Below are 12,339 nucleotides of genomic sequence, written 5' to 3'. Positions count from 1 at the left end.
TTAAATTGACAGAGGCAACTTTTTGTATTATCTCTGAATATTCAGTCAAATATTTCTAATGTCAAAAGAGCGTGGTGCCGGAAAAGCACAGCAGGTCAGGCAGCATTCGAGGAGAAGCAGAATCGACGTTTTGTGCATGAGCCCTTCGTCAGGAATCTTTTCTGATGATGGCCTAATGCCTGACAGGTTGATACACATGCTCTTTGGATGTGCCTGCCCTTTTCCAATGCTATAGATTTCCTCACTTTCTCCAAATATGTTTAATGAACACGAACTGAAAATGTTCACATCAGCAATTGAACAAGACCAAATTAACACTTTTTTTTGCAATATTTATAGTGAAAACCCTGTTTGAGAACATGCAACAAATCTCATCAAATAACATCTCTAGCTGTTAGAACCCTTGGCCATTCATAACAAAAAAACCCCATGCTTTGAACAACCAGTATGGTGTATAACTACTGAACTGAAATACCAGAGGGACAACGATTGCATTTATTGGAGGGAATGATAACCAGATCCTTTATGTGATAATGGTGATTGATCTCAGAAACAATAAAATTTTACTGTGATTATTCCACTGAACAGTACTTAGATGGTCATGAAGATCTTTGTGTGGCTTTATGTGCAGTGTTTTGTGTGAACATTGATTTCAGTAACATTGAGATATTTTACAAGATTGACAATTGACAGTTAAAGATAAGTTTTAAATGCAACATTCAAAAAAATTGTCAGTTTTATTTAGCAAAACACAATTCTAATTTATGGAATCCCTACTGTGTGGAAACAGACCATTTGGCCCAACAAGTCTACACTGACGTTCCAAAGAATAATCCACTCAGCACCATTCTGCTCTCAGATTACTGGACATTTACCCCTGACTAATGCACATAACCTACACATCCCTGAACAGAACGTGCAGCTTAGCATGGCCAATTTACCTCACCTGCATATCTTTGGATTGTGGGAGAAAACCAGAACATGCAAACTCCACGCAAACATGTGGCCGAGGATGGAATCAAACCCAAGTGCATAACACTGTAAGACACGAGTGCTAACCACTGATCCTCTGTTCTCAATGCCCAACCCCATGCAAGAAGTGAGATAAGTGAGAGACGTGCAAAGTCAAATTTCAAATGAACACTCTCTGATGTTGCCAAAGCATATCAATCTTACATTCAATATGAATAGGTGAATCGAAAACAAAAAATAGAAATACCTGACAAATCATGAATGAACAATAATTAGAAAATTAATATGACCAAAGGGCACAACAATATTCATGTCAATTGCATTGTTTAATTACAAATTTGGGAATTAGCTAACTAATGAATAACAGGAAGTGACATTTGTTTACTTCACTGATGAAAAAATTGACTTGCTTTTCATCTTTGTAACACTGCAGAATAACGATTTATGTGCCTGAAATGTTTGAATTAAGCTCTTTCCAATAAAAAAAATCAGTAAAATCACATTGACTTCTTCATCTTTAAGACTGCAACAATATCAAATACTTTCCAGGAATTTAGAACCAGCAGAATTAGTTAATTTGGTTGCTTGGGAACTCGAAGAGAATAAACAGCAGATTCTGTGAATTAGTCACTCAATGTGATTATTCAGCTGAAGACAACATCCCTTCTTTGCAAAAATGCTCAACTTCGAAAAATTCAAAATGCATTGTCATTGTTTAATGAAACAATAGAGAAATGTTAATTCTTTTTCATTTGATTTAACAAAACGCAGGAATTTTACATGATTTTGTATCATGAAAAATACTTAAATCTTATGATGATTAGAAATACAGTAAATGTTCGCATAAAAGTGAAATATATTTAAATGAATTCAATTATGTTTCCGCGGGTAAAATAAGAATTAATATTAACAATGATTGAGAGATTGCACACTATTTTAGTTATTCATGTAAAGAGCTGTAATTCCACATTCACAGCACATACTGGATTGAATAATTATTAGGTATGAGCAACAACTGAATTATAAAATTCGATCAATGAATTTAGAAATAATGAGAAATCTCATTTTGCTATGTGACTGAGGAATATGTGCAAACAAACAGGAATTATTGCAGTGAAAGGTAATTGCAGGTCTGTGAATTTAAAGTCTGTGATTATGGAGATCATTCAAATAAGCAAACATTAGACATTCACAATTAATGTTGGATGGGAAGTCTTTGTATCCATTGTGGGAAACTTGACCTGAAACTAAAGTTTCATATTGCAGTGTTGGTACTTAGAAAGAATTGGTTAAATTAAAATGTGAATCTCACTTTACTTGTTCAAAAGACTTTCTTAAATAATTGCACAATTATTATCATGAGAATGACTTGATAATGTTGCTATATGAGCAATTAAAATGATTCAATATTTCAAAAATACTTTGCTGTTATGTTGATTGGATAGTTATTAAAATTGGTAAATTGTGGAATAAAATATAGTAACTCCCTTTATGAATTGAAGAAAAAATGAGCCATTCAGCGATTATAGATTTTTTTTTCTTTCTTTACTAAAGAATGAAGGTAACACAAGAAATATGAATTTCTATCAAATGGTTTCATCAAAGAGAAATGTTATTTTTTTTAGATGATTAATATTATGGTCAGAGTTCAGACATTTGTGTCAGAAATTGGAAGAAAGTTAATAGATAATGAAAGTGAGCATGAAAGTGAACAAATGATACATTTGGTACATAAAGGAATTATAATAATTGTTCATTATTGTACAGTGATGAATAATGTTGGAATAGCAAAGACAAGAAGAATTAACATGTTCAAAACAGTTCTTTTCTTACAATTAAATGAAACCAATAATCATTTTGCAAAGCACGTGATTTGGAAAAAAAAACAGTCATTTACTGTGTTATATAAACTGAAAACTACTTCCATTTTGCAAAAATGGAGACTTTCCCAAATTCAAAACTTAGGTTTGCTGAATTATACAACAAAAACAGTTGTAATTTGAAATATATCTTGCACACAAATATAAAATAAGTATTCTTAAAGATTTTTAGAATCACAAAACATTTGTTGTTTGCATGATTGTATTACAGTCAATATCCGTGATAAAGTAGAAGCATTGTTTTAAGCAACATAAATCATCTTTAACTACTGAACTGAAATAGAAGATATCAGTTCCACTTGTTGCATGGAATAGTAAACAAATGCTTACTGTTGTCATTGGTTTCAGGAGCAATAAGGTACTTACTCAGGTTATTCTACTGAACAATAATCAGATGGTGATGGAAGTCTTTGTGTTGCTTTATGTGTATTATTTAGTATGAACATTGGGTTCGCTAAAATTGAGATATTTGCATGAATTAGGAATGGAGTGATAATTGGGTGCGAATGATCTGATTTAAAATCACACAGTTTTTGATATTTACGAGGATTGCTTCGTGAAACGTTCTTAAAACCATCATGCAATCAATGGGATAAGTGAGAGATATGCAAATTGAACTTTCAAATGAACACACCCTGATATTTTCACACCATTTCAACGTCACATTCAATATAAATAGATGACTGGAAAGCTAAAAACACATCTCACGCAATTCATAAACTGACCAATAACCAAAAACTGATAAATAATAGCAAGTGACATTTGTTTATTTTACTGAGAAGTAATTGATCTTTTCTCATATTTATAGCACTGGAGCATAAAATTCTGTGTTGTTTTAACTAAGATCTACAGAACAAGAGAAAATTAATGACGATCATGACTTTGCACATTTCAGCTTTATGACTGCAACATTCTCAAATATTTTCTGAGGACTATTGATTGAGTGGAATTAGATATATATTTTGCTATGAGTGACTAGAAGAAAGTATATAGCAGATACTGTGACTATTCGAATGGATGATGATACCTCCAAATAATCTACTGATATTGTGATTGAATATACAGTAAGTGTCAGAATCAAAGTAAATTATAATCAAATCAATTCAAAAATGTTTCCAAGTTTAAAATAAATGCAATATTCACAATGATTGAGAGATTGTACATTGCAATGACCTTGTAGTATTTATTGTACAGAAGCATAATTCCACATTTGTAGCCCTTACTAGATTGCACAATTATTAGATATAAGATATATTAGCAACAAAGGGAATTTTAAAAATATATATTCGTGAATTTGAGAATAATGAGATATCCCATCTTGATATTAGACTGAGTAATATGTAGAAATGAAGAGTAATATCGCAGGGAAAAGGAATTGGAGCTCTCTGAATTTCAAAGGCTGAGATAATCGTTATATTTCACCTGAGCAAAAATCTGACATTTACAAAGAATTTTGCAAGGGATATTATTGGTCGTTTGGTATGTGCATGGGCCTGAACAAATAGGTATTAATATAGTAGCATTGACAACAAGAAATAATGAATGGAATTTTTTTTAAAAAAACCGCATTTTTACCAAGTCTATGTTAAATTGCTGTGCAATTATTGTAATTGATAATTGCTTTTAGAATCCTGACAGATAAATTGACTTAATATTTTGAAAACACTTTGCTCTGATGTTGATTGGATATTCATTAAGATTAAGGAACTGAAAATTAAAGCATTAAACTTAGCTGGATGATGTGAAAAAAATCATTCAGCAGCAATTGAAAAAAAAGATTTTGTTTAAAAATGCAGGCAATGCAAGATTTATATGGTTCCAATAGTTTTCTTGAAGAGTCATGTCAATTTTGTTGATGTAATTTTTACCACAATAAATGTTCCGATATTTATTTCAGAATTAGGAGGAAAAGAATTAGGCCATGAAAGTGACTATTATTGTGAACAAAACGCAGGGTCACTGACATTTGATACGGAAAGGAATTCTCATAATTGTGTGATTATTGTTCACTGACATCTAATATGGGAGGAAAAGGAGAATTGTCAACATTTCCAAGCATTTTTTTTCTTATAATGAAATGAAAATAAAAATAATTTTGTAGGGCAATTTGTTTGAAAAAAGGAAACAGTCATTTCATATGACATTTGAGCTGAAGACTCGTCCCCGTTTCCCCCATTGTTGTCTTTACAATAATTTAAAACTTAGTGTTGGTTGAATGAAAGAACAAATGGATATAATCGAAGTGTTTTCTTGTGCACCAAATAAAGTAAATGTAAAACAATTTAATCATGAAAATTATATCGCTCTGAGTGTAATCATTTCACACACAATAAATGTATGTGTTGAATTGAAATGTCATCATAGCTGTAGAATTGTTTTCACTGGCAGGGAATGAGGACTCAGGAGGCAATCTGAGCTGAGCCATGTGGAAGATGTTTACCCATGCAGCAATCAGTTAATGAAGGGATCGTCCCCCGAGGCCAATCTCGGAAGGGAGATCCATAACACACTGTAACATGTACAGTAAAAAGCAGCATTTTTATGGACTTTCTGCATCACAATGGCCACATGCAATGTGGTTACAGCCCTTCCCTCCTCATCCAGCCACCCAATTGAAACACATAATCGCAGATGGGCATTCTAATGGACATCCCCAGATTCCTATTGGGATCTTTCCATGCACCTTATTGACTTAGATTCCAAAGTTATTCCTGAACTCCCTCGGGCCTCTCAGGATACCTTATCAGCTGGGACATTTTGCGCTCTGCTATTCATTATATTTTATTTTATCAAAGCCAATTACTCCTCATATCATCCACTGTCTTAATTATATATGTACAAAGAAATAGAAAAGACAGTTAATTTTAGCTTACTTGCTATAAGATTAGTAATATGACTTGTGTTATAAAGTTCGTTATATTGTGTAAAATTATACAGCTACTCTTTCTGTCAGGACTTTATAATTAATGAGCAGTCAACATCATACCGTGAAGTTAATTCCTAAAACTAGCTAACTTCAAATCTCTGTCTAAATGCTTTTCTATAATGTTTTTAGTAGGCATTGGTTACATATATCAAACTTATGTTGCAAATTTCCCCTATTATACTCAAGAATCTGTAATTAGAACCTTTGTTTAATATTCTAAGTAACTGTAAAATAATAACTATATCTGACAAATGAACTCTTCTGTTATCATGATAGCTGTGTAGTGAGTTAACTGGGCTGCACCCTGCAGCTGCTGTTTATTCATTTACTGGGACAATTATCCTTTCATTTATGAAGATCAGGATTGGTCATTTGTCTGTATGTCGGCATGCTCTTATCAAGAAATGTCTGGAATGCTGTAGTCCTGGCATTGGAGTAAGTCCATTGGTAGTGTGATTTCTTTTAAGGCTGGAACTGAATGTTCGTCTAGTTTATCACCCACTGACCACCTTGTATTTTAGTTCGAAGGTAGGCTGCCTGTTTTTTGATTGTCAGGCATTTTGTATGGACCATTCTATTCCAGGTGGGGGCAGGCCATGCCCAGAACAGCAAATCAACTAAGATTCAAATATTGAAATAAAAATCACCATTCGCTAACATTGGTTTCTGTACAATGCAATACGTTTGCATTACTGAGCCTTAATTTCACACTTAAAGCTAGATATACTGGATTTGATCAATTCTTAAATATTAGGTATTAGCAAAAATTCATCTTAAAAACATTTCATAGCAAAACTTAAAAATGATTAGAAATCTCATATAGCTGCCCGTCATGTGTAAAAATGAACAGTATTTATTGGAGTGTAAAATAATCAGACGTCTCTTAACATGTAAGGCCAAATATTAATCCAATGATTTCTGTGAACGTTCAAATGAGAAGGGAACAGATATTATCTGTGAGTGTTGGATAGGGAATCATTAATTAGTTTGTGTTTGTGTTATCCTGGAATAAGAGAACTATTATTCTTCTTTTAATATTGACACTAAGAAATAATGGATTAAATTAGAATGTGAATTTGACGATGTTTGTTGCAAAACCTAAACTGAATTACTGTGTGATTTTTGGAATGACAATGAATTGATAATTAATTTTAGAACTTTGGCAAAGTAAATGATTCAATATTTCCAAATGGATTTGCTCTGATGTTGACTAGATATTTCTTAATCTGTCAGCTGAGAATGCAAATTCTGGCATGATGACATGGAAAGACATTAGACATTCAGTGAATTTTGATCAGAAATGGTTTGTCATTCAAAATTCTCAGATCTTCAAGATGATTTCTCTACTTTTTTTCTGGAGAAATATAATATATAACAAGAACAAGTTCTGCATTATATTTAATTCATGCAATTTTTCATATCATCAATAGTTAGACATTTGAGTCAGAATTATAATGAAAATAAGTCAATAAGGAAGATTTATTTTCACAGAAGCATACAATCAACAGCATTTATCAACGTATTTGTTTCAATATTGTCTCTGAATAAACGGATAAGTATGTTTAATGGGGATCTGTTGGCAATGTAATGAACCACAATATAATTTTTATCATAATTTTTAAATTGGAAATCTATCAGAAAAAAAATCGTATATTCAGGACTTGCTTCATCTTGATACATGTTACACGTAGTATCCTCAGTCATAACTGGTCACCATGGGTCTGGGAAAGATGTAGTGTGTAAATTATAATAAGGTGTCTCCTACATATGTTTGGATCTGGTGAGACTGTGATGTTTGCTATGATTATTCATCCTGAGCACAATAAGGCACAATAATCAAAGTGTCAGAATTAGGAAGAGAATTAATAGATCATGAAAATGAGCATGAAAATAAACAAACAATGAAGTCACTGCTGGGTGGTATATGAAGCGATTGTAATAATTGTGTCATTATTGTACAATGATGAATAATGTTGGAATTGAAACAACAAAAAATTCAACACTTATTTTCTTACAATGCAATGAAAGCAATAATCATTTTGTAGAATGCATGTTTGGAAAAAGCAGTCTTTTAATATGAAATACAGTGAAGACTAACTTTTTTGTAAAACTGTAAGAAGCTCATAAATTCAAAATGTAGCGTTTGTTGAATTTGCAACAAAAATGGTTATATGCAAATTATCTTTTGCACACACACAACAGAAGAGGAGCTTAAAGACTGTTAGAATGTTTTTAAAAAATGTTTCCAGTGTTATTGTATTACAGTCAATATCCATGAAAAAATGGAATTATTGGTTTAAACAACATAAATTGTCATTAACGACTGAACTGAAATATAAGATATCAAATGTACTTACTGCATGGACTAGTAAACAAATGCTTACTGTTGTCATTAGTCTCAGGAACAATAAGATACTCAGGTTATTCCACTGAACAGTAATCAGCTGAAGATGAATATCTTTGTGTCACTTTATGTGCACTGTTTTGTGTGAACATTGACTTCAAGAAAATTGAGATATTTACATGAATTAGGAATAGATTGGTAATTGGGTGTTAAGGATCTTATTTAAGATTAGACTTTTTAAATAGTTGATAGAATTGCTGAGCAAAACACACTTCAGACATCATGCAATAAATGAGATAAGTGATTGTGAGAAACGAAGTTCAGTCACTTCAATAACTTCAGTCCGGAACAAGACCTGAATCAGTAGTAACATTTATTATGCTGTTGCAAGAGGGGTGTGGTGTCCACTGTTCACAAGGCACACACACACACTGAATTTAATGAGTACACAATATTTATGTAATTCGTTTCTCTTCCCTCCTCCCATTGCTCCTTCACTGTTTACAACTATTTCTAAGCTAAACCGGCTGTTTATCTCTGAACTCATCCAGCCTCGTCCCTGACAAAATATTTATCTCTGGCCTCACAAGGCCGTTTGACCACCTCCCTCTGTGGTCTTGTTTTTATTTATCCTTCTTCACTGCCATGTGTTTCCGTGCTAACCAAAGCATAATTTCCTTTTATTCTTTATTTACACCGAGCCTTATGACCTTTTGATGGTGTTATTTTGTTCCTGCTGAAGCGGGAAACAGATGCTTGTCACTGTTTGTACAGGCATATCTAGCTTACCCTACACCCCCTCCCCTCACAGCACCTTAACTATTTTTCTATAACATCTACCGTTATTTGCAGACATATTTCATTCATGTATGCACATTTTAGCTAATACAAAAGCAATAATATATTTCCTTCACATAGTTTTCATTCTTATTAACTCAGCTCTTGGCTGAAACAATTATACACTGGTGCGAGTTCATTTACCTTGAATAAACAATTATGATTGCAGAAGTAACACTGCTTTACATATATCCCACAGTGATAAATATGTAAAATCAAATTTCAAATGAATGCACTTGGATATTTTCACAGCAGTTCAATCTCACATTCAATATAAATAGGTGAGTGGACAACAAAAAACAAATTTCACACAATTCATAAACATCAATAATTAAAAATTGATAAATAAAAGGAATTGGCATTTGTTTATTTGACTGAACAAGAAATGTACTTTTTCTCCTCATTTTTATAGCACTGGAGCATCAAGTTCTATGTACTGTTTGAACTCAGCTCTTCAGAACAAAAGAAAATAAATTAATACCATTACTTTGTATATTTCATCTGTCTGACTGCAACATTTTCAAATATTTTTCAACGAATATTGATTGAGTGGAATTAGATACATTCTGTTATTAGTGACCTGAAGAAAATAAATAGCAAAATACTGTGATTATTGGAATGAACAACAGATGGAAGCATATCTAATATTGAATTGAAAGGCAATTCAATTGATTCTTGGATATTTTCTAATCAATATTCAGAGTTGCTTTGGAACAACTCTGTACAAGGTGGGAATTGAAACTGTACCTCCTGGTCTGGTAACAGAGACACTATCAGAGCTGCACAACGTTCATTATGAAGGATAATAATTCTACATGTTCATAATAGTTTCTCATTTTATGAAATGCAATATTCTTTTTTGTTCTGCACGTAAATTGGAACAAAATGATGAATTGGTCAGTCAATGGGACTATTCGGCTGAAGACAACCTTCATTCTTTCTGAAAATGTCTGATTTCTAAGAAGCCACCATTTCCCGTGAGTGTTTAATGAAGCAAGAAAGATGTCAGTCCTTTTTTTGTATACTTCAAAAAAATTCATCCGAATTTAAATAATTTTGCACAAAAAAGTATTCAACTATTATTGTGATTAGAAGCACAATAAATGTTAACATTGAAGTGAATTACAATCAAATCATTTCAAAAGTGTTTCCAAGTTTAAAATGAAAAGCAATTTTCACAATGATTGAGAGATTGTACATTGCTAAGTCCTTGCAATAGTTAATATATGGAACCATAATTCCACATTTACATCCTTTGCCAAATTGAACAATTATTCGATATTAGCAACAAATTGATTTTAAAACTACTATTAATGAATTTAAGAATAATGCGGTATCTCATCTTATATTCCACTGAGTAATGTGCAGAAATGAAGAGTAATATTGCAGTGTAAAGTAACTGGTGTTCTCTGAATATCAATGCCTGAGATGACTGTGATCTTTCAAATGAGCAAAAGTCAGATATTTACAAAGGATGTTGCAAGGGCAGTTATTGGTCTTTTCTGGGTGTATTGGCCGAACCAAACAGGTTTTTATATTGTAGCATTCACAATAAGAAATATGGAAAATATTAAAAACACATTAACTTAGACTTCATAACAAGCACAAAGTGCTGTGTAATTATTGTAATTGTTAATTGTTTCTAGAATATTGATAGATAAATTAATTTAATATTTTGAAAGCACTTTGCTCTGATGTCGATTGTGTAATAATCAAGATTGATAAACAGAAAATTAATATGTAAAAAGTCGCTTTAATAATTCTAAAAAATAGCTCAGCAACAACTGAGACTGTTCAACATTGGGGTTTTTTTTGTTGAGTGATTTTAAAAAAAAAATTATCATAATAAATGTTTAGATATCTATGTCAGAATAAGGAAGAAAATAATTAAACCGGGAAAGTGAGTACAATTGTGAACAAAAGGTCGAGTAAATGACATTTGGTATAGAAAATTATTTTGCACAAAATGACTGATAATTACGTGATTATTGTTCATTGACAACTCATGCTGGAAGTAAAAGAAACAGATTCTAACATTTCCAAAGCAGGTTTTTTTTCTTAAAATGAAATTAAAATACAAATCATTTTAGAGGTCACATGATTTGAAAAAGTGTCATTTAATGTGATATTTGAGATGAAGAATTGTTCTTCTTCCACCAGTGTAGTCTTTTCAATAAATTAAAATTTAGTGTTATTTGAGCTAGTGTACGGATAATGGTTTTCTTGGGTACAAAAGAAGCAAAGTCAACAACATTTTTAAGTTTCGTAGAGTTAATTAGCAAAATGCATTGAAGCTATCATGCACGAAGTGAGATAAGTGAGAGAGAGACAAATTAAATGTTCAAATGAGCACATCGATATTTTGAAAGCATATCAATCTTATGAATTATGAATACATGGATGGAAAATAAAAACAAATTCCTGACAATTCATGAGTGAATAGTAATAAGAAATTTAATTTGTTCAAAGCACATAACAATATTTAGATGAATTGCAATATTTAGTTACAATTGTAGGTGATCAACTGACCAATGAATAATATGAAGTTGCATTTGGTTATTTTGCTTAAGAGTAATTTCGACTGTTTATTTTTTCATCTTTATAACACTGGAGAATAAGGATTTATGTGCTTGAAATGTCTGAACTAGGTTCTTTCAAACAGAAAAAAAAGTCAGTGAGTATCATTTCTTAGACTCTTCCAACTTTAAGATTTCAACATTCTCAATTACTTTTTCAAGGAATGTCGAACCAGCAGAATTAGATGCATCGTTTTATCAGTGACCTGAAGAAAATAAGTAATAGATATAGTGATGATTGAAATGCACAGCAGATTGAAGTATATTTCATGTTGTTTTGAAAAGTAGTTCAATTTATGCTCACGTATTTTCTCATGAATATTTGGAGCTGCTCTGACACATCTCTGCTGATGGTGGGAATTGAAATCATTCCTCCTGATCTTGTCGTAGAGACACTGTCAGAGCTCCACAAGGACCTTTCATAAGGTTCCCACCCCGGAAGGGTAGGACCATAGTCACATGCTTACTGTGGCAACACAAATGAAAACGAATCAGATGTTTATGGTAATAATTTGTATGGGAATTAATTACATATTTCCTGTGTGTAATGAACTGACAAAATGAATTAGTATTTACAGTAATGATGTAACAAAGCAGTAATGACTTTAATTAAATATGAATCTCATGAAGATCCATAATAGGAAAAAATGCCTAATCATTTGATCATTGTACACTGATGAACAAAAATCAATAAAATAGTTCCATATGTTCAAAGCAAGTTTTCACAGAATAAAAAGAAAATTAAAATGCTTTTGCAACATAAATGAATAGGAAAATAAATGAATTAGTCACACAATGCGACTA

At 31.9% G+C, this 12,339-nt stretch overlaps 1 long non-coding RNA gene across 1 annotated transcript in view; it reads left to right on the top strand.

Moving 5' to 3' along the window:
• The window catches only part of LOC140471548 (uncharacterized), a 36,571-nt gene extending 31,287 nt beyond the window's left edge, over nucleotides 1–5,284 (top strand). The window contains exon 4 of the long non-coding RNA XR_011957088.1: nucleotides 5,241–5,284. This is a non-coding gene — a long non-coding RNA (uncharacterized lncRNA). The remainder of the gene's footprint in view (nucleotides 1–5,240) is intronic.
• The last annotated feature ends 7,055 nt before the right edge of the window (nucleotides 5,285–12,339 follow it).

Source organism: Chiloscyllium punctatum, unplaced genomic scaffold, assembly GCF_047496795.1.
Source record: "Chiloscyllium punctatum isolate Juve2018m unplaced genomic scaffold, sChiPun1.3 scaffold_105, whole genome shotgun sequence".
Classification (NCBI taxonomy): domain Eukaryota; kingdom Metazoa; phylum Chordata; class Chondrichthyes; order Orectolobiformes; family Hemiscylliidae; genus Chiloscyllium; species Chiloscyllium punctatum.
The sequence above is the reverse complement of the archived record's forward strand: the minus strand, read 5'-3'. Positions and strand labels throughout refer to the sequence as shown.